Below are 21,922 nucleotides of genomic sequence, written 5' to 3'. Positions count from 1 at the left end.
CAAATAAAAAGCACATTAAAATCAAATAAAATTTTAAATGTAATTGTATATAGTCAGCAAAATCATTGCAATTCGATATATCGCCCAGCCCCATTTCAAGCTTGAATACTCAGAGGGCAGGAATATTCCATATTCGGTCCAGGGACATGATTAATTGTGTTAATTTTTGTAACACATTATTTTTTACATAATGAACTAAATTGTATATAATTGCACTGAATAACCACGTTTAATCGACAGCCCTAAAATATACATTAAATAATGTTAATAAAGAGAGAAAAAAGTTTGGTAGATTAACATTTTTCTAAGTGAACATGCGCTAGATGGATATCTTTGACTGTTCTCGCTGTTTTTTCAGCATCTTCTGCTGAAGCACCGTGTTATTTTAGAAACCGTGTCAAGTTAAAAAGAGCTTTATCTTTTTAAAATGTGTCTCAAGACACCTGCGGTCTGTTTTATTCATTGAGTTGCACCTAGCTTTTCTTAGCGCAAGAACGCGTTTGATCTAAACAGGCCCTAACACTGCTTAATGAAAGCAGAAATACGTTTTTAAACTCTGTGAAAAGGGTTTGTTGCTCTGATGCTAATTTTGGTATCATTTTGATTTGTTTGCCGAGGTATTCAGACATTTTATCCCTGCCGGGCATCCTGGCTAATTGCGTTTTTAAGATGACAACATGTTTTTTTCAAGTCAAATTGAGGAAATAATTATTACTCAAGGATATTATTTGTGCTGTCACTTTTGTCCTTCGGCGAACACACGGTCATAGATGATGTTTGAAGGTGGACACGCTTTCAAGCAAACATCAGCCTGTGTGAAGAGTACGGCAAACAAGAAAACCCTCATTTTATTTTAATGAACACCTTAATGACAAATTCTGTGGTTTAGAACTTTTAATGAGAGCCGTTCGCTTCTGAGAGACTAAGCAACCATAGTTGCTACGGGGAAGTAAACCTCTATCAGTTGGTGATTGGTCCATTTACCCCTGACCTGAAGCTCACTAGCTAATTTTAAAGATATATTCTTATTAGCTTCCTCTCAAAAAGCACGCTTAGCTGTTGTGTGCGCGTTTTGGCATATCTCTAAAGGAAATAAGTCCTGTTTGATCTGGCTGCAGGCAGATTTCTGGATAAAAGCTTACGTTGATAATCATGCCACCTCTGTCTGTTGATTAATAGTTAGCACTGACTGAAGGCAAACTGAGGTAAAACCAGGAAGACATTTTGATTAAGCTTATTCCCAAGACACAACCATAGGTCTTAGAGTTCAGAATGGAATTCAGCTTACTATTTACTCAACACTGCACAGTATATAGGTCTACTGTATACTGACTACATTTTTTAAAATAGAATGTGAAACAGAATAGATTATGCAACAATAATCATAAGATAAATATTGTAGTAGTATGCTACATTGTTGTCCCATGACCTCATCACATTGAATGTTTAATTTTCATCTATTAAATAAATGCAGTTATTATATACAGTATATATATATATATATAGTTAAAAATCTCATCTGTTATTAATTCAGGTTCATTCATCAAACAGGAAATGGAAGTTGAGCGCACTGCATTGCATACAGTTTTGTACATAGTGTGCTCTGTTATATACTATGTAAGGGATAATGAACAGTCTGTCGGTTGTTATCGCACAATAAACATATTATTTTTCGACAATTTTGCAATAACAACTGTCTGACTGTACATTATCCCACTTATTATATGGCTACTTACCAAATAAATAAATGCATGGACATAAAATATTGATTTGCATTGAAATTATGTAATTTGAGAAGAATGAAATCACTGATCAGCTGAAATCAGCCTCCTCTGTTGGTGTTTATTTTGAAATTAATGACCGCCTGACTGCTCATTATCCCGCTTATTACAAGAGCACTAATGAAATAAATAAATAAATGTAATAGAAACATCGATTTAAAATTATTTTATTAGCTTACTTGTAGAGATTTCACAGTGACCCTCCAAGAAGCAGTAAAGATGGCTCGCAATATCCGGATGAGGGGTCTGATTCTTTTCAGAGAAATATCAGACCGCTAGTTGGCTATTGACCAGTCAGAATGGTGTATTCCAGAGAGGCATGTTAAAAATATGATTAGAAATTTAGTAGGTCATCTGGGTATTCCATGCTTACAGAAAATGTGTATCCTTTGTATAGTATACCTACTATATACTGCAAAAAGTGCAGTATGGTAGCCAGTGGCTTAAGAAGTGTAAAAATTCATCGTTTTGCATTCTATCATACCTATGAACATCCCTTATCTGTTGCAAAATCGATGCAACGCACAGCCTCTTGTAGCTTTAATAGAGAGCATACTGTATAGACCAGGGGTATCCAAAGTCCCGCCTTTGGGCCATCAGCACATGTGGTCCATGACCGAAAAAGTTTGGACACCCCTGATATAGACATACACTTGAAAAATAAAACAATGAATAGAACTTACTTCTTAGGCAAGATTAAATGAATGGCTTGATTAGAGATCTTTTAATTTAAGCTCTACTCTACTCTGTGATTTACAAAGGTAATAGTGATTAGCCTGTATTGACGTGCTTAGACATTTCACATAATAAATGGAAAAGTATCATCATTATTGTCCAAATGATTTTCCAATGTAAACATGAGCTCTGTTCAAAAACCAAGTGAGCTTACTAGTGCGTGCAGTTATTTTTTGTGCTTTTAAGAGTTTTGCGTTGTTAGCTTAGCAACATACTAATGCAAATTCTAATGTAAGGCAGCTCACTAGGTTTTGGAACAGAACATATTTGCATTTGGTTCTATACATTTGTTTAGTTCCTTTGCTTATAAAAAGATGCATAATACGGCATTGTTGCCTCACATTTCCCTTGGTTATGAATGTAAGAGAAAAGACAGACTTTAAATACACCCATGAGAACACAGGTTTGTATAAGGAGAACATCATGCTGGCAGTGGCAACTGAAAAGGGAGTATGCCTCAGTATCACCTGCCAGGAACAGTTAGTTGGTTAAAAGGCTTTGACTCGTGCAGTGGAAGAGAAGCGGCCCTTTGTAAAATGATCCCTTGAATGAGATGTCATTTTTAAAAGGTACAAGTTGTGGCTCTCAGACAATTTTTTGGCATTCATTACGTTCCTTGCTCTGATGAGGACATTCTGATCATCACAAAGTGAATTATTTTAATTAAAATAAAAAAGTTAGGCTAGCTACTAGTTCACTAGCTTACTACTCTCTAGTGGCCCACTTTTTCTTTTGGCAGGTACAATAGCCTGTGAGATATAACAAAACACAAAGATTAAATCGATCAGCTTTTACAGAGCACAATGTAAAATGAATTTGTATGGCTCTCATTTCTGAGATGATTTTATTTCTGGACTCCTCTCACTGAATTCAACGTGCAGCATCATAGAAGCATACTGTATGTCTCTGCAGAACAAAAATGGGGGTTTCCCAATCAGTGGGCGTTTTCAAACCAGGGTGGGCATTTTTCAACCACTTTACTAGATTTACATGGTCCGTTACCGATATCTTTCTCACCTCAACGACATCCGAGTTCACACAGAGGTACTCTATTTAGATTAGATGGTTGAAAAAATGCCCACTGATTGGGAAACCCCCATTTTGGTTCCGCAGAGATATCAGTCACACATAATTGGGTTATGCGACAATTGTTTGAAAGTATTAGCATTGCATACAATATCATTGCACTTGTGATGCAAAGAACCAGGAGTCCTGAAGATCACACAAGTCGATACATGAGTTGAAAGTGTCATAAAAGCGTCACAAAATGACGAGGTGCACGCTTCATCTCACATTTGCTTTTATGGCACTATCGGTTAGGTTTGGGTTTAAGGTTAGGGAGGTAGGTTTTTGTTGATTTAAAACTTGATAGAGCTTTAACCTTGAAAACCTCCTTTGTTTGGAAGGACAACAGAAGTCACAAAGTTTTCATGAGATTAAGCTGAAATGTCCTCATCCAATCTGAATTTAGGGTAAGGACTAAACTAGTTGTACCATTTTGAGTCGTTTGTATTTACACATTATGAGGCTGTTTTTGCTGTGATGCCAGACTTAATGTTATGAAAAATCTTATCTTTTGGTTTGTGAATGTGTGTCCATCAAATTCCAAATAAAACAATAATATAATTCAAACGAGATCAAGTCATTTTAATTTCTCTTTCTGATTTTCCATAAATGGGCATTACCAAGTGTTTATTTAATATATAAACCATTTAATAAGGTATATTCAACTCTCATAGACTGAATGTTACTATACATTTTTGCAAACTGACTTTTACATTCCACATTTTTATGGCGTATTATAACTTTATAAACACTTATTTTTCATACTATTACTCACAATCTGCTATGTTATGATATCGAAATGCTTTTACTATAACCCATCGTTTGAAAAACGACACATTATAACACTTGTATTACAGACCAACCTACATTTTCACACTTATTCCAATGTGATTAACTTCTGCGTTAGCTCACCTCATGAAGTGTTGGACTTTGGACTCAAGAGGACCGAGGCTGGAGCCCAGCCAAAGACGCAAGCTAACACATGAGCTGAAAGAGTCATTGAAGCGACACGAAATGACGTGGTTACTTAAAAAAAATGTTGCTTTTCATGTCACATTTTTCTTTTCCACATTATCGTTTAGGTTTAGGTATAAGTTAGGGATGCACCGATGTATCATCTGCCGATATTTATCAGACAGTTATTGACCAAATGAAAACCATCGTCATATCGGTAATAAGCATAAAAACACAAAAATGAAAAACCAGTGGTTTATTTTTAATTAATTCATAGCACACTTTGTGAAAATAATAATGGCCACTATATGTAGAAGGATTGGCACTCCTTAGAACATGTAATGTTTAAGTTTTATTCTTTCTCTTTCTTACATGTTCTAATGTAAGAAAAAAAAAAACACCAAAAATTGACGTGACAGTTGTGAAATTGACACTTACTTACTGTATAGGCTACAGTTCATGATGAGGCTGACCATCCAAAACACTTTGAAACCAGCTGACTTTGACATGCAGCATTAATGATACCTATTAATGCTGCATGTTTGATTGAATTAAGATTGAAATTGCAATATGGCTTTGTGCGATTACTAAACCTGAAAAGGTTGCATATTAAACTGCAAAAACAGAAGTGCAAAAATAACCTTTTTTCATATCAATCATAATGTTATCAAAGTTAGTCATTTATTTATTATTTATTTTTTATTTTTTTAGCTTTTTATCTTTGTATCTTGTATTTATCTTTCACTGTGGCTCTCTTTACATTTTTGCAAATCAGATCCAATTTTCAATGTACATATTTTTATTGTTAGAACAGTGAAAAAGCTTTTGTACCTCTTTGTAAATTTTTAAGCATAAGTAAAACAGTGATCTAATGACAAAATAAGGTAAGTTGCAAAATATCAGTATCAGTATCATTATCAACATATAGTATTTTATTAAAATCAGTATCATATCAGCCAAAATTGTTTATATCGGTGCATCCCTAGTATTGGTTTAGGACAAGGATATCTGTTTGGCTTACCTCTCATTTGTGTTCATTACACTATCACTTAGGTTTAGGTGTTGGCTAAGGGTAAGGTTGTCTGTTTTGTTTACCTTTCTTTTGCATTTTGAACACTATTGGTTAGGTTTAGGTTAATGTTTTAGGTTAGGGAGGTATGTTTTACTCATTAAAACTTCCATCTAATATTCACCTTAAATCTTCACGTCTGATTACGACACCATTTCACTCACTTTTGGCGCCCCCCACTGGACAATTCACTAGGAAACTGCAGCGAAACGTGTAATGCAGCACGTTATTTCATTTTACAAAATTTTTGCCATGGTCACGGTAATATTCATGAGATCAGGCTTGGTATATTAATATGATAAAAACCATTTCATATTTAATATACATGTTTAACCATGTTTTCATTGAATTTCCAACAAAAGTAACTGTTATGTACTGTTAACGTGATTTAAAATTACTCATACCACCAACTCCTGACTGAAGTATGTGCAGACATGGGAGTTGCTCTGAATTACTCTCCCAGTGTCCACATGTGTGGATCTCTCTACTCTGACAGGCATCTCATCATTCCGTGCAGCTGTAACACTGCCCACCTGTCGCCAGACTCGCAGTCTGACTGGGGAGAATGGTGAAATTGTGTCAAACAGAGCAGGTGTGTCATCTCCAGCTCACAGCCTGTTTTACGCTTTTTTTAATGACACCTCCTTTCCTTACTTATACTGGGCCTTATTCTCTTTCCAGTTCTGTCACACATTTTCAGTTTTAATGGAATAGTTCACCCAAAAATGAAAGTTCTGTCATCATTTACTCGTTGTTTCAAACCCGTATGACTTTTCTTCTATGAAACACAAAAGGAGATGGTTTACCACTACTATGTTAGTGTCAGCCACCATTTACTTTAATTGCATCTTCTTTTTTTCCATACAGTTAAAGTGTTACAGGTTGGAACAACATTAGGGTAAGAATTTTGTATACATACTATATTCTGCAGAAATAGTAAGTATGGTAGTATGCTTTTCCGAACATTGTACAAATTCTGTATCACATAAATAATTTACTTCTTCAAGCCGTTGTAATGTTACATAGAAGTCTGCTTTTTCTTGTCGTTAAGGAGAAAGAAAATCTTGTCCTTTTATGGTGGTGCAATCTAGTAAATGCTGCCATCACTGAAGTGGCATGCAGGCCCATTGTGTATTCCATCCTGTACGCAGCTTAAGAGCCGATTTCATCTCAGCAGGGAATGTATGCCTATCTCTGGCCTGTCAATAAGATACCACCATAACGGTAAATATGATTAATCCACCTCTTAATTACCCAGCAGCTCTGTGCCAGTAGTCATCAAGTGTCAGCAGCAATTAACTGCTCTACAATAACTCTCAATCTTTGGGCAACTTTAGAAAAGAACGAATGTTGCACTGTTGGAATTCTTTCATTGGTTAATAGCTGTCGCAATGGAGCCAGCAAAACTCAAATGGAGAGGATTTTTTTTTTTTTTTTTTTTTTTAAATGTGTTTTCATCTTAGTTCTCTCTCAGAAGGAGAAAATTAAACACATTTATCATTCCAAATGACAGTTTGTTTACAAATGAGCACAGTGGATATTATGGAGAGAGACAGGGATGCTAAAAGCCGAAGACTTGTCCTTGCTCTCTGACTGCAAAATGATCAATGCATATTAGGGTGCCTCAGGCGGGGTGTTCCATGGATAAGAGTACATAAGGTGTGTTTTGAAGAAGTGCTATGAGAATCCCATTGGTCTACGGATGCCTATGTCGGAGTATGTTGCAGCAAAAGTTAAAGGGTTAACCAAACAGTTGCTTCTCTTTTGCGTGCAGTATTTCAGTGCAAAAACATGCATCTTGTTTCATGACCAGACACTGGCTGGGTTTCCCAAAGCACTCAGTAGAACATTAGCAGCACTTAAGTAGTCCTTAATCTCTAAGGCGTGTTTCCCAAAAGTGTCGTTATCTAAATAGTTAGTAAAAACGTTTGTAAATTAACGAGAGCTTTAAACCACTCTTAAGTTCATTAAGTGCAACTTAAACGCATCTTTCTGCCATCTTTCACAGTTTATCAAAGACAATGGGACATTTAATAAATTGTTTTAACATATGTTGATCATTGGAAAGCTATTGTAAACTATTTCAGAGGATAAAAAAAATGTTGAAAAAATCACTGTGAAATCAATAGGCAGTCTCCTCAGTCTGTGCATGCGACATGATAGGTCTAAATTTACAAGACACGTAATACAGTATAACGTTATATTAGCCTTTTTTGATCAGCATAATTGTAATTGTTGAAAACTTAAATAAATAGGCCTTAATAAATAATTAAAATATGGTTAACAGAGGAGATTAGAGCGAGAGTGTGCAATGAGAGATCCCCTCTCTCTCTCTCTCTTCATCCTCCTCCTCTTCTTTCTTCCTCCAATGGCTGATTGAAATCAACTTGCATATAGTCTTTTTACAGGGCAGTAACAAATTGCATGATGCATAACAGCAGTAAGGCTATAAGTACACAGAACCTTCAACTAACCAGATGATCTATTAATATTTAGACAGGTCTATGAGTAGTTCAATACTGATGCCCGTCATTTTAATCCTGTTCTATGTGCATTTGTTCAGTTTCCAGCCAAAGGAACAAAACTTTAGACTGACATTCTTGTTTAGTGTCTTGTCTAGGCTATGTGAGAGTGCATGGCTCGCCCTTTTGGCGTTGTCATGCATTCTCTTGTCTTATTGATTACTGGCATGAGTGCATTGCTCTTATGTCATCTTGCGGCATGCACTCATGTCATTTGTTTTGTGTTTGTCTCTCGCAACTTCAGGCATGCTTCGCGTTGTGCTCGTCTTGCGCTTCACATCCGGGTCGCGAACTGTTATCATGTTACGTTGGGGTTCGGCCGCTTCGATCTTGGTGCCTGTTTATTTGTGGCCGAACCCTCGCACAAATGTCCTGTCTTGCCTGTCGTTTGGCATGAGCGCGTATTGCCTTTGTCTGGCGATATGCACTTGTGTCATTCGGGTGTTTGTGTCTGTGAGAGCGTGTGTCTTTGTTTAGTTTCTGTATTGCCACATGTCTCTCAGTCTTGCGTCATACCCCGCCTCCTTGTCTCCTCATTAGTTTATTGTTTTCACCTGTCCTGTTTAACCTGTTTGATTTCTCCCCTTTATTAGCTCCTCGTGTATGCTGTTTTGTTCTGGATTGTTTCACTTCATTCGTTGGTTGGTTTCCTTTGTTAGCTAATTTGAGTCAGTTTCACTGGTAAATAAAATAAGTACATTTTACTTAACTTTTCGAAGCAAATTTAATGATCCTCTTGCGAGGGACCTCCTGTGTGAGAAAAGTAGTAAACATGATATTATGATATACATGACTTCTTGTTTGTACACTTAAATAATTAGCTTTTATATTGTCATTGTACTAAAGCCAAATATACAGTATATAGAATGTATTTACTTCTTAAGTTGACAGTGTATCTTTCTTATGCTAGAGTAATGCTAGATGTATAATGTAAGTTTTTTTTTTATATTTATATTTATTGTAAGAAGCACTATATAAATACATTTGTAAATATATACAACAAAACAATAAATATTGTTTTAAAGAAGCTTTACTGAGAATAGTGTATTACAAACCTTATTTCTTACAAATACGATTTTTTTTTCATAATAAATGACTAAACGGCAATTTATTTTTATTTCTGTTTTATTTCTTACTATGACTGTCAATACAATAAAAACATTGTGATTAATGATTTCAGAAACAGTACTAAAGTCAAATAATATCAACTGCGGACCTCCCAGCACCCCCTTGTGGCCCCATGGGGGTCCCCGGAGCCCAGTTTGAAAACCCCTGCTCTAATAGACTACATAGCATACAATACGCTTTCCTGCGGAAGCCTTCTTTATGTTGTGTGGTACATGAATAAACATTTGCTTATAAGGAGAGTTCAAAATGTGAAATGTCCATTTAAATTTTACTAAGTTCATTTAAGTACCATGTACATCAGATTTGTAAATAAGTAAAAGTTACTGTGTTAACTGAAATGTTTAAGCTAAGTTTACTCACTAAATTTATTCAATATTATGTCATGAAGTTAAGTAGATTTTACTTAATTTTATAACATTAAAATTTACTTGGAAAAACTGTGTAAAAACATGCAAAATAAAAATGAAGTACGTCTTACTAGTAATTTTTTTCAGTGTGTAATTAGAATTAAATATTTCTTTTTTGTTGTTTTTGATCAATAACTGACTTTAAAGAACAGAAAGGGTAAAAGAGACATTATTCAATGACAAATGGATGTCGTGGATCTTGTCTTTGGATACACATTACATGGAACAAGTCATACCAAACCTTTTCACTCAACACCCAGTGAAAGGATTTCAGTGCTGAACTTCTTCACTGTTGAGTGAAAGATGAAAATTTACCAGCCAGTGGCTAATCACAGACATTTTTAGTCACATAGTGCAAAATTTGGTTGCATGTGCAAGTGCTTTATTTGCATCAATCTCAGGATTTAAGAATCAATATTGGGATCATTTAAATGAAGATCTATAGTTTTACCCACCCCTACTTTGTATTCTCCAAATGTGTTTAGTATCAGCTCTCTTATCGTTTTATATATATATATATATATATATATATATATATATATATATATATATATATATATATATATATATATAATTTTGTGTCAGTAAATTGACTGAAAAACTTCCCAGACTGATACTAGACTTCAATTCATGAATAAATCTTCCAGACCAGTTTTGTGAAACAAATCAACCGGTTCACTGAAAAGGTCTGATTCAAAAATACGATTCATTCACAATTCGGACATTGCTAGTGCCAAACATCTTTGTGAAGGCAATGAAGCGATTATTATGCTGCTGTAATCTGTGTGTCTTCACTGTCAGAGAGAGAGAGAGAGATAGATTAATCAGGTCAAAAAACTGTTTCATTAGAGAAGATTGAATCTGACCTTTCTGCTACAATAACTACGGCACTCTAATTTCCCGTGAAATAGCACGCATCAGTACGTCTGACATTTACATTGGCAGAAACCAGGAAATGCATACAGATGCAGACGCGCCGTTGAAATTAAGCTGAGTGCATAAAAGCGAGACCCCGGAATGAGCCAAATGAAATGTAAATGGGTTGTGCCTCATGAATACCATATTAATTAAAAGTAAAATATAGCTGCTATTTGCTAAGCAATGGCATGAAGGGGCCAAGTAGAATGAATAGGATCCAAGTAGAATCAACTAAATAAAGTCTTTAATGAGGCCATGAATATTTGATTTGCCAACCAAGTGAGATGTATTGTACATTGTTTTGAACAAGGGGCCAATTAGAAAGATGCTCATCCTGATCATTATTATTATCATCTGGTGGGCTGAAGGCAATTTAGATGAAAGCAAAGAGACAAGGAAAATGGAGAAAGGCAAGTCGAGGAGCCAACACAAAAATATAAGAAAGGAAAATAGAGATGCATAACTCAAATGATATTAGGAGAAACAGAAAGCAGCTGTCCCACTGTCCAGTCAGTCAATGACTTAACAGAGCATTTGTGTATGAAGGCACCTTCTTAAGACAATGGTTTTAGATCACCTTCCAGCACCATAAGCTTTAGATTTAACCAAACAAATATTTAAACTCAAAAATTAAAACTTCTCTGTTTTATACATCAAAATTGGTTGGTGATTTATGCTGCCAAATTTCAAAAAGGCCAAAAAAAAACAAAAATATGAAAGCATCATTAAAGTGGTTCATATGCATATTGTGCACTACACCAATGAGCCAAAACATTATGACCACTCACAGGTGAAGCGATTAACATTGATCATCTCCTAACAAGGCCACATGTCAAGGTCTGGGTAGATTAGATGGTAAGCGAACAATCAGTTCTCGTAGTCAACGTGTTGAATGCAGGAGAAATGGGCAGGAGTAAAGACCTGAGCGACTTTGACAAGGGCCAAATTGTTATGGCCAGAGCATCTCTGAAATGGCAAGGCTTGTGGAGTGCTCCCGGTCAGCAGTGGTGAGTACCTACCAACAGTGGTCTGAGGAGGGACAAACCACGAACTGGCGAAAGGGTGTTGGGCACCCAAGTCTCATCGATGCATGAGGGCAATGAAGGCTATCCCATCTGGTCCGAACAGAAGGTCTACTGTGCCCATGATGACCCCTGTCCACCATCAAAAGCACCTACAATGGGCACGCAAGTGCCGGAACTGGACCTTGGAGCAGTGGAAGAAGGTCACCTTGTCTGATGAGTCCCATTTTCTTTTACATCACATGGATGGCCGTGTACGTGGGTCCCGTTTACCTGTGGAAGTGATGGCACCAGTATGCACTATGGGAAGACTACAAGCCGGTGGAGGGAGTGTGATGCTCTGGGCAATGTTCTGCTAGGAAACCCTGAGTCCAGCCATTCATGTGGATGTCAATTTGACACATGCCACCTACCTAAACGTTGTTGCAGACCATGTACACCCCTTCATGGCAATGGTATTCCATGATGGCAGTGGCCTCGTTCAGCAGGATAATGCGCCCTGCCACACTGCACACATTGTTCGGGAATGGTTTGAGGAACATGATGAAGAGTTCAAGGTGTTGCCCTGGCCTACAAATTCCACAGATCTCAATCCGATTGAGCATCTGTGGGATGTGCTGGTCCAACATGTCCGATCCACGGCGGCTCCACCTCGCAACTTACAGGACTTGAAGGATCTGCTACTAATGTCTTAGTGCCAGATACCACAGGACACCTTCAGGAGTCTTGTAGAGTCCATGCCTCGGCGGGTCGGCGCTGTTTTGGAGGCACGCGGAGGACCAACAGCATATTAGGAAGGTGGTTTTAATGTTTGGCTCATAAGTGTATTTTCAAAGTCTTTTGGAGTCTTCTGAGGCTTTGTTTGAGAAACAAACCTAAAATTTTGTTGTCGATTATTGACAATTGCAGATTAAATAAACAGTTTGCCATAGCTCTCAAATCTCCATTGTGGTTGCGTATATTCAGACTTTTCACATCACGATCAACAACCCAGAGTTTTGGATGAACTATTCCTATAATGACTGGAATGCTTATTTCTTAGTAGAAACTGATTTGTTAAAATTATATTTTAATGAAAGATATTTGTAAAATAAACTTTCAACCACTCTGTCAGATGGCATTTTTATTTTTTCAACCAACCTGCATGTTGCACGTACACTATAAACCCTAAAGTTGGAAATATCAAGGTTTCTTAATTAAGTATTGCTTGAAATGTCAGGTTTTGGGCTCATAACTCAAATATTTAAGTTCATTGAACTTATCTATCTTAAAAACCCATTGACTTAAGATTTGAAGTGTTAATAACTCAAACTTTTGAGTACAAAGTTGAGTCGATGGGGAAAATCCATAATGCTTTACGCTTGAATGTTTCTTTGGTCAAAGGGAAGTCATGGGGGCATTTATAGAGGTTTTAGCTCTTTTGTAGTATTATTTATGTTGTTTTGTTGCAAATAGTTGTTTTGTGTGGTGTCACTATTAATGTGATCAGTGTCCCGTTTGGTCAAGTTGGAATGTTCACTAATTCTCTTTGTGCATGTGCAGTTCAAGAGCACATAAATGTGCATTTCTTTGGAGAATTAAGTTAATTTAATGACTGGCCAAGAATCAGTTATGATCTCTATTTGAGCATTGCTATTGTTTGATCTAAAATTGAATAAATTCAATTAAAATTATTAACAACAGTAGAAACAGCAATATTTAAATAGCAAATCTGAGTTAAGTCTGCTTGCATCCTAAATTGTTAAGTTCATTCTATATGAACTCTAAGATAATAACATAAGTTCTGGAGACGCCATTACTCAATTCAATTGAGGGAATGAGTTTAATCAATCAGCGTCAGTGTACAGGGTCTCAGTAGACAGAATGTTACATGAACATTAAACTCAGACTTGTGTTGATGTCTTCCTACCTTCGAATACTGCCTGATAAGGCTACATTTTTATGTTTTGGTCAAGCCATTATGACACTCACATCAACCCTTTGATGGATTATGAGAGAGCTCTTATGGCAGAGAGCATATGAAGCACTTGTCCGTGGTCGCATCTCACTCCTGTCTCTTTAAGAAAGCATCTCACCTCTCTCAGAGCTGTCCTTATCAGTCAAGGCATCTCCTGTGCTCGCACACAGGCCACAGTGGACCTTCCAGACAAAGCAGCTCTCATAATCAATTGTTCCAGTCACAGACCCTGACAGTCTCATAAAGGAAGGCAGCCACTCATCTCTAATCCATCCTTTCTCTGTCATCTACTCGCCCCGTCTATCACCGTCACCCTGTCTTTATGCCTGAGCTCCTGTTTCCTGTCTCCTTTTTGCTTTTGCTTATTGCTTGTTAGAAACCAAGAACCAAAAGGTGCGTTGACACATGCAGAGTGTAACAGTCTGGTTCCGGGAGTAAAAATCCCATTTATTTTCTCCATAGGGGAATAGATTTTAATCCATAACTTATAAATCTTTAAAGAGAGACCTCCAAGGTTGGCAATCGATAAAGCCATTAAGGCTGATTTATACTTCTGCGTTGAACATACGGCGTAGACTCCGCATTTGGCCAACATGTTGGTTTGCATTTATTGCGTTGGTGTGTCTGCATCGTTTTGTGAGTACACAGCCAAAATGATAGATTGGGACAAAAATGCCTTAATTTCTGAAATAACTGTACATTTCATAAATAAACAAAGGCAATGCAATGGTATTCATGGATTCAAAAACATTTATTAAATTACTGAAGCATTAAAAATTAGTTTATAAAAGTATGTAGTATTTAGGTACATATTATTTATTATACAGGTGCATCTCAATAAATTAGAATGTCGTGGAAAAGTTCATTTATTTCAGTAATTCAACTCAAATTGTGAAACTCGTGTATTAAATAAATTCAATGCACACAGACTGAAGTAGTTTAAGTCTTTGGTTCTTTTAATTGTGATGATTTTGGCTCACATTTAACAAAAACCCACCAATTCACTATCTCAGAAAATTAGAATACATCATAAGACCAATAAAAAAAACATTTTTAGTGAATTGTTGGCCTTCTGGAAAGTATGTTAATTTACTATATATGTACTCAATACTTGGTAGGGGATCCTATTGCTTTAATTACTGCCTCAATTCGGCGTGGCATGGAGGTGATCAGTTTGTGGCACTGCTGAGGTAGTATGGAAGCCCAGGTTTCTTTGACAGTGGCCTTCAGCTCATCTGCATTTTTTGGTCTCTTGTTTCTCATTTTCCTCTTGACAATACCCCATAGATTCTCTATGGGGTTCAGGTCTGGTGAGTTTGCTGGCCAGTCAAGCACACCAACACCATGGTCATTTAACCAACTTTTGGTGCTTTTGGCAGTGTGGGCAGGTGCCAAATCCTGCTGGAAAATGAAATCAGCATCTTTAAAAAGCTGGTCAGCAGAAGGAAGCATAAAGTGCTCCAAAATGTCTTGGTAAACGGGTGCAGTGACTTTGGTTTTCAAAAAACACAATGGACCAACATCAGCAGATGACATTGCACCCCAAATCATCACAGACTGTGGAAACTTAACACTGGACTTCAAGCAACTTGGGCTATGAGCTTCTCCACCCTTCCTCCAGACTCTAGGACCTTGGTTTCCAAATGAAATACAAAACTTGCTCTCATCTGAAAAGAGGACTTTGGACCACTGGGCAACAGTCCAGTTCTTCTTCTCCTTAGCCCAGGTAAGACGCCTCTGACGTTGTCTGTGGTTCAGGAGTGGCTTAACAAGAGGAATACGACAACTGTAGCCAAATTCCTTGACATGTCTGTGTGTGGTGGCTCTTGATGCCTTGACCCCAGCCTCAGTCCATTCCTTGTGAAGTTCACCCAAATTCTTGAATCGATTTTGCTTGACAATCATAAGGCTGCGGTTCTCTTGGTTGGTTGTGCATCTTTTTCTTCCACACTTTTTCCTTCCACTCAACTTTCTGTTAACATGCTTGGATACAGCATTCTGTGAACAGCCAGCTTCTTTGGCAATGAATGTTTGTGGCTTACCCTCCTTGTGAAGGGTGTCAGTGATTGTCTTCTGGACAACTGTCAGATCAGCAGTCTTCCCCATGATTGTGTAGCCTAGTGAACCAAACTGAGAGACCATTTTGAAGGCTCAGGAAATCTTTGCAGGTGTTTTGAATTGATTAGCTGATTGGCATGTCACCATATTCTAATTTTTTGAGATAGTGAATTGGTGGGTTTTTGTTAAATGTTAGCCAAAATCATCACAATTAAAAGAACCAAAGACTTAAACTACTTCAGTCTGTGTGCATTGAATTTATTTAATACACGAGTTTCACAATTTTAGTTGAATTACTGAAATAAATGAACTTTTCCACGACATTCTAATTTATTGAGATGCACCTGTACATGTTGCCTGCCCGTGCAGAGAGACAATAAAGGAGGCCTAGACTGAATGCTTGCTTTTGAGTCACTTAAATAATAATAAATATATATATTGTGGCATACTTTGACGCTCCATGCTGAAAAAAATTATCAAATGAATCAATAACTGCTTGCTTGACCTACACACAGTGGGTGTTGTTTTAAAGCTTACAGTATTTACTATGCATTTAGGCAAAATAACCAACTTTTAAAAGGTGCTTTTTTAATCTGCTGACAAACTAGAAGTGTTCTGTTTTCATAACTTATGAAATATGATTATTTGCTGTACACCATAGTCAAACATACAGTCAAAACATCATAAAGTTCTGGATTAGAATACAACAAATATTGTTTCACTCACATACCTGATATATATATATGAGAGAGAGAGAGAGAGAGAGAGAGAGAGAGAGAGAGAGAGAGAGAGAGAGAGAGAGAGAGAGAGTGAAAGACCAGAGAAAAGTTTATTAGATGTAAACAGATGTGTCTTTTGTCGCGTTTTCACTTGTTAATATAAAACAGAATATAAACAGCAGATGCTCACAAAAAACGAAACGGGTCCAATTTGGCACGATCACTGATCAGTGGATATAGATGCATAGACAAAATAATCTTGGAGAAAATGTGAGGCTACCACGGATAATTTCCTGTCATGCTGGGTGCGGTTTCTGGTAACTCAGCGGACCAATCACAGCTGTTGTCGTCTGCGTCGACGCAACGCGCAGTTACAGTTTTGAAGAGGTGCGCATCAGGCTATGCCGTAACCGTTGTAGCTACGCGTAACCTACGACATTGGATCAACGCAGAAGGATAAATCACCCTTTAGCCTGCTTAATAGTGGAATTCCCACTGAATATCTACACTACCCATGATCCTGAAGAGAAAAGTTCCACCAATCAGAGAATTATTGCAAACAAACCACATCAAAAGAGTGATCAGCAGTGATCCGCCACTTCCATGACGCATGCATATTTTGCAGTTAAAAGTAAAATGTATTGTTTATGCATACGTATATACAACAACTTTAAATCAGAAGTTTTATTTATTTCCATAGTTTTTTATTTGTTTATGTCTGTCGCAGTGCTTCATGGGATTGTAGTTCATTCCCTTATGAAAGACGTTAAATACACAGTCTTGTACCTTTGCTGTTTGTCTGATTTTCGAAAAATTCTTTGGATTCAAATCAAATTTTGCTATGTTATGGTTCACCTCGGAGCTGGTTGGTTTAGTCCATGCATTAGTACTCTTTTATGAAAGGTTTTATGAAATCCCTATAGAAAAAAATATATGGGAAAAATACTTCCAGAAACGAGATGGCTGAAAAAGTGGGTGGGCAGTGTTGCGCTCTTTTAAGCTTATTAACTAGTTTAACCAGCAAGCCTCCTTTCATCAGAAGGACTATACGGGTTGAATTGCTGGTAAGCAGCATGGCTATGCTTGTCCACTGGCCAGACCAGCACCAAACCAGCACTGACCAATATAAACCAGCTTGGACCAGCATGAAAATTAATGCCAATATAGATTTTGACGGACACATTTTTACACTAGTCCTTCTACATCCCCCCCCCCCATCTCCAAATTTTGCTCAGATTACTTATAAAGCTTTAAAAAAGTTATAAAATGAATTTTTAGTTTTTGAAAAAGTTCCTAAGAATTGCCCTTACAAATCTAATGGCAACAGTGCCAACAGAATGTAGGGCTGTACATTTTTGTGCATTTAAATTAAACTTGCCATATTGCCTTATAGGGAACCTGGGCAGTTTTATTCACACAGGGGTGTGTTTCCCAAAAGCATCTTTAGCCAACTATGGTCGCAATTTCCATTGTTACCAATATAGTTCAACAAATTGGTGTTTCCCGAAACCGTAGTTCCAACAAACATTCACCAGCATCTTCGCAAATTTGTGTGTTTGAAACTACAGTTCTCCACCTGTGGTTAGAAGCAAAGTTCCTTATTAGTTTGCTGTGTGGACATGATTTAACTTTGCTGAGGCTTCTATATCTTTTATTCCATATATATACATTTCATTCTGTCAAGACATTGATCCCATTTAAATGCATTTAAGAAAACAATTTATTCTGGAGTTTTGCAGAAAGCGGCATTCTGAAACGTCACGTAAACGTGAATGCAGCCATTTAAGGGATTGAAGGCTTTTAAAAAAGCCTTTTAACACACATGGTTTCTGTTGGAGAACACGGCCATCCCCTGCATAACGTCATTAGCTCTATGTTGTTGAACCAACATGGTTCGAACGATGGATGTGCGACATAGTTATTACGGTTTCAGGAAACAGTCTTGACTAGCTTGTTAATTTCTCCATTGATGCATCATGCTATGGTGGTTAAATAGTGAGTTACGTTGTTGTACGGGAAACGCACCCCTGGTCAGGAATTTACAAAAATTGCAATGTATTGGGCTTGCATAGCTTGTCATTTTTACTAGTTGACCAACCACCTAGAAATGTCTTTATGTCTTGTGGGTATAAGTAGAAAGTATTTTTTGTGGTAATCAGTATTGTGCCACAAATGCCTTCGATTGAGCTTAACTTGTATTGAACCCTGAATATTTCTTTAACTTGTATATGAAAAAGAACACTTTAAATGTCGACGGTGCTTTGCAGCATGGTTCCTTCATACATGCTTTGTAAATTGTGTTCACTTTATTTACACTTTAGGGTAATTTCAAATGTATTTGCATAGATTTGAAAATATATTTGCACACAAATAAGCAGGACACAGTTTGTGGGCTGAGAAATTGTCCTCCTGCTATTACCATATGGAACAAGAGCAACTGAAATCGTGATCCACGAGTATTCGGCACAGACCCAACCTGTCAACTAGTGGCAAAACTAACAAGAGTAGTAGACTAGTTGGTAAATTCCTTACTATATATGCTTATATGCCTGTAAGCCATTTTACATTTCATAAAAAAAAATTTTGTTACTCTTCTTACAAATTGAATCCAGTCTTCACAAATCTTTGCTCGGATGACCAAACCTCACAAAAGTTATCAAATGGATTTGTGATAATCCAAACCCCAGAAGTTCCTCAGAAATGGCCTCTCAAAGATGACCATAAGGACGGCAAACAGCAAGTGAGGCTGTATCTTGGCAACACTTTGCAATATTGGGGTCTAATAATTATAAATACTGTTAAAATGTGCTTATGACATTTAAAAGGCTGATCCTGAAATCCTAATTCTGCTATCCTCTGATCCTTTGGAGATTGGTTAAATTAGAATGACTCTGCTGCTGCTGTGCTTGGCCCGTAATTGCTGCTTTCAGCTATATTTTTTGGTCTTTTTCTCACCCCCTCCCTAATAACCTCTTGTCTTTTTTCCACAGATGGTTGGAGAAGAAAGGAGAGACCATGGAACAGAAGTACTGGGTCATATTTGAGGTACGATATTGCAGGAACCCTTTAAAAGTGCCTGGATTGCATTGTTTGCTACTCACTGCTAAAGTGCAAAGTTCTTCTATGCTAGAAAACTATTGATGCCCTTTATATTATATGCTCTTACATATATATATATATATATATATATATATATATATATATATATATATATATATATATATTAAAAACCTTTTTGTATTGTAGGATCTAAAGTACTTTGTGCTATAGTGCCTTTCACTTTATATGCTGTATTGCTGTCAGCAAAATATGGCCCCTTTGAACACAATTTTTATAGGAGGGAAAAACTTTGAATTTGACCTTCAGATGTAGTCTTCCACTTTTTATCTTTTCTCTCTTGTGTTTTGTAAAGAGAGCGCTGAGATACAGAAATTAATTTGAAGGCCTTTAGAGTCTTTCACCGAAAATTGAAGTAATTACCTCAGGGCATTGGCTAAAATCTTTATAATTATAGAAAATCTTTATATTTTTTGGTTTGAGACATGAGTCTGGATTGCAGAATTGCTCCTGATTAGCATTGTTCTGACAAGCATAGTGTAGTGACAAAGCGACCACATATCATTCAATCTTTCAATGAGAGTTGGCAAGTTAATCGAGTCTAGGCAATTCGGAGAAGTTAAAGTTACTGTAAGCAATTTCACTGTTCTGTATGGTTATTCCATGTCAAATTAACCACATTTCAGAAACGTTCCCAGCTGAATTATTTTATTTTGTTAATACTTTTTCTTAAAGCCAATATCTTAAATGCCATAGATCAATATTTACTGAGTTATCCAATATTTTGTAGAGTGGGGAAAAATGAACATTTTTGCCTTGTGTGAGTCTGTGTTGTGTTGTTTTTCAAAGTTGGAGTGCCTATAATTTTTAATCTTAATATTAATATCCTTTTAGAGTCTGGTCAGGAATCACAATTTATTTTTGTTTCTTGATATTTAAGGTGCTTTATGGTTAAATCCAAGTGATATGGGCTGTCAGTGTGGCTATAGGCACACTGCCTAATTGAATTCACACCACTGGCAAATAATGCCACAAGGGGTCCTGAAGTCAATTATTTTAGTTAAAGACCTACTTATGTCTGTGTAAAAATTAAATAATGATGTTGCCAACCCTTCTAAGGTTCATAGAAGGTCCAAGGTCCAAAATCAAAATATTCACCCCTTCTACATAATAATGTATAATTCAGTAAATATTGATCCATGGCACATCATTTATATATTTTGTTCAACAGTAAAAAAAAAAAGATCAAAACTGGTTGAGTTGACACAGAATGACCCATATGATGTATCTTTGCCTGAATACTGAGGTATAACTTAAAAAGATATGTGGAAACCTGTAAGAAATTTAAAGTGAGTTTTATTCATGCATTGATAATCTTTCATCTCGTTCATAATATGATGCATTATGAACTGCTGCAATTTATATTAAAGTGATAGTTCTCTCATCATTTACTGACCCTCATGCCATCTCAGATGTGTATGACTTTCTTTCTTCTGCTGAAAAGAGTTTTAGAAAAATATCTCAGCTTTTAATACAATGCAAGTGAATGGTGGCCAGACATTTGAAGGTCCAAAAAGCATTCGCATTTGATTTGCATTCTTTGTGCATATCGCCACCTACTGAGCAGGGAGGATAATTTACGGGGGGAAAAAAGGTCTTAAATATTGAACTGTTTCTCACCCACATCTATCATATCACTTCTGTAGACATGTATTAAACCACTGGAGTTTTATGGATTACTTTTATGCTGCAATTTAACTGCTTCCTTTGTCAGATTAGAATGGCATCTTATCATATGTATTTACAGGCAATACATGCCATTTGTGATCAGATTTTCAATAGCTATGGCCAGTTGTGCAGCACACCTACAATGTCAGAGCGACCAACAGTAAGAACGCCCACTAACGACCAACAGTACAGTAAATCTGCTAAACCAGTGACAATTTGTTGCTTAACTGGTAGAGCATGGTGCTGGCAATGCCAAGGTAGTGCATTATATTCCCAAGGAATTAAATACTGATTAAAAGTACACATTGAATGCCCTGTTTGTCACTATAGATAAAGGTATGGGCAAACTCTGACTGTACATTAAATTAGCCCACAGCTTTTAACTAAATTAGTGGTTAACATTTTCATTTTTTATTTTTTTAATTAGAGGGTTGTGAGAGATTTGAGAGATCATAACTGAATGTGGTTGTGTTGGATCATACAGTTATATTATATCAGGAAATATGTGATTCGGCAGCATGTGTGTGTCGACACATTTTTATCCTGTTCTTCCACTAAGGAGCAATTAGCATTCATTAAATCGTCAGCCACACTTTAAGCGCCTCACTGGAGGAGAGCTCTCATTTTACCATTGATTTCTCTTTGTCTACAAATAGAACTGCACAAAGAGGACTCAGTGGCTTAGAGGCACAGTCTGTCAGCTGGGAGTTTGATGAAACCATTGGGTAATAGTTATGCTCATTAAAAACCTTTGGCTTTGTTTTCAGCTGGGTGGTGTGTAGTGGTGGTGATTTTGATTCAT

The 21,922-nt window shown here is 36.8% G+C and overlaps 1 protein-coding gene across 3 annotated transcripts in view; it reads left to right on the top strand.

Annotated features, from left to right (window-relative positions):
* The window catches only part of LOC127447647 (beta-1,3-galactosyltransferase 1-like), a 214,348-nt gene that overhangs the window by 92,359 nt on the left and 100,067 nt on the right, over window positions 1-21,922 (top strand). For all 3 annotated transcript variants that reach the window (XM_051709609.1, XM_051709611.1, XM_051709610.1), the window contains exon 2: window positions 19,326-19,380. The gene's annotated coding sequence lies outside the window, so the exon portion shown is untranslated. The remainder of the gene's footprint in view (window positions 1-19,325; window positions 19,381-21,922) is intronic.

This window comes from Myxocyprinus asiaticus, chromosome 10 (genome assembly GCF_019703515.2).
Source record: "Myxocyprinus asiaticus isolate MX2 ecotype Aquarium Trade chromosome 10, UBuf_Myxa_2, whole genome shotgun sequence".
Taxonomy (NCBI): Eukaryota; Metazoa; Chordata; class Actinopteri; order Cypriniformes; family Catostomidae; genus Myxocyprinus; species Myxocyprinus asiaticus.
Note: the sequence above shows the minus strand (reverse complement) of the source record. Positions and strands in the feature narration are given on the sequence as shown.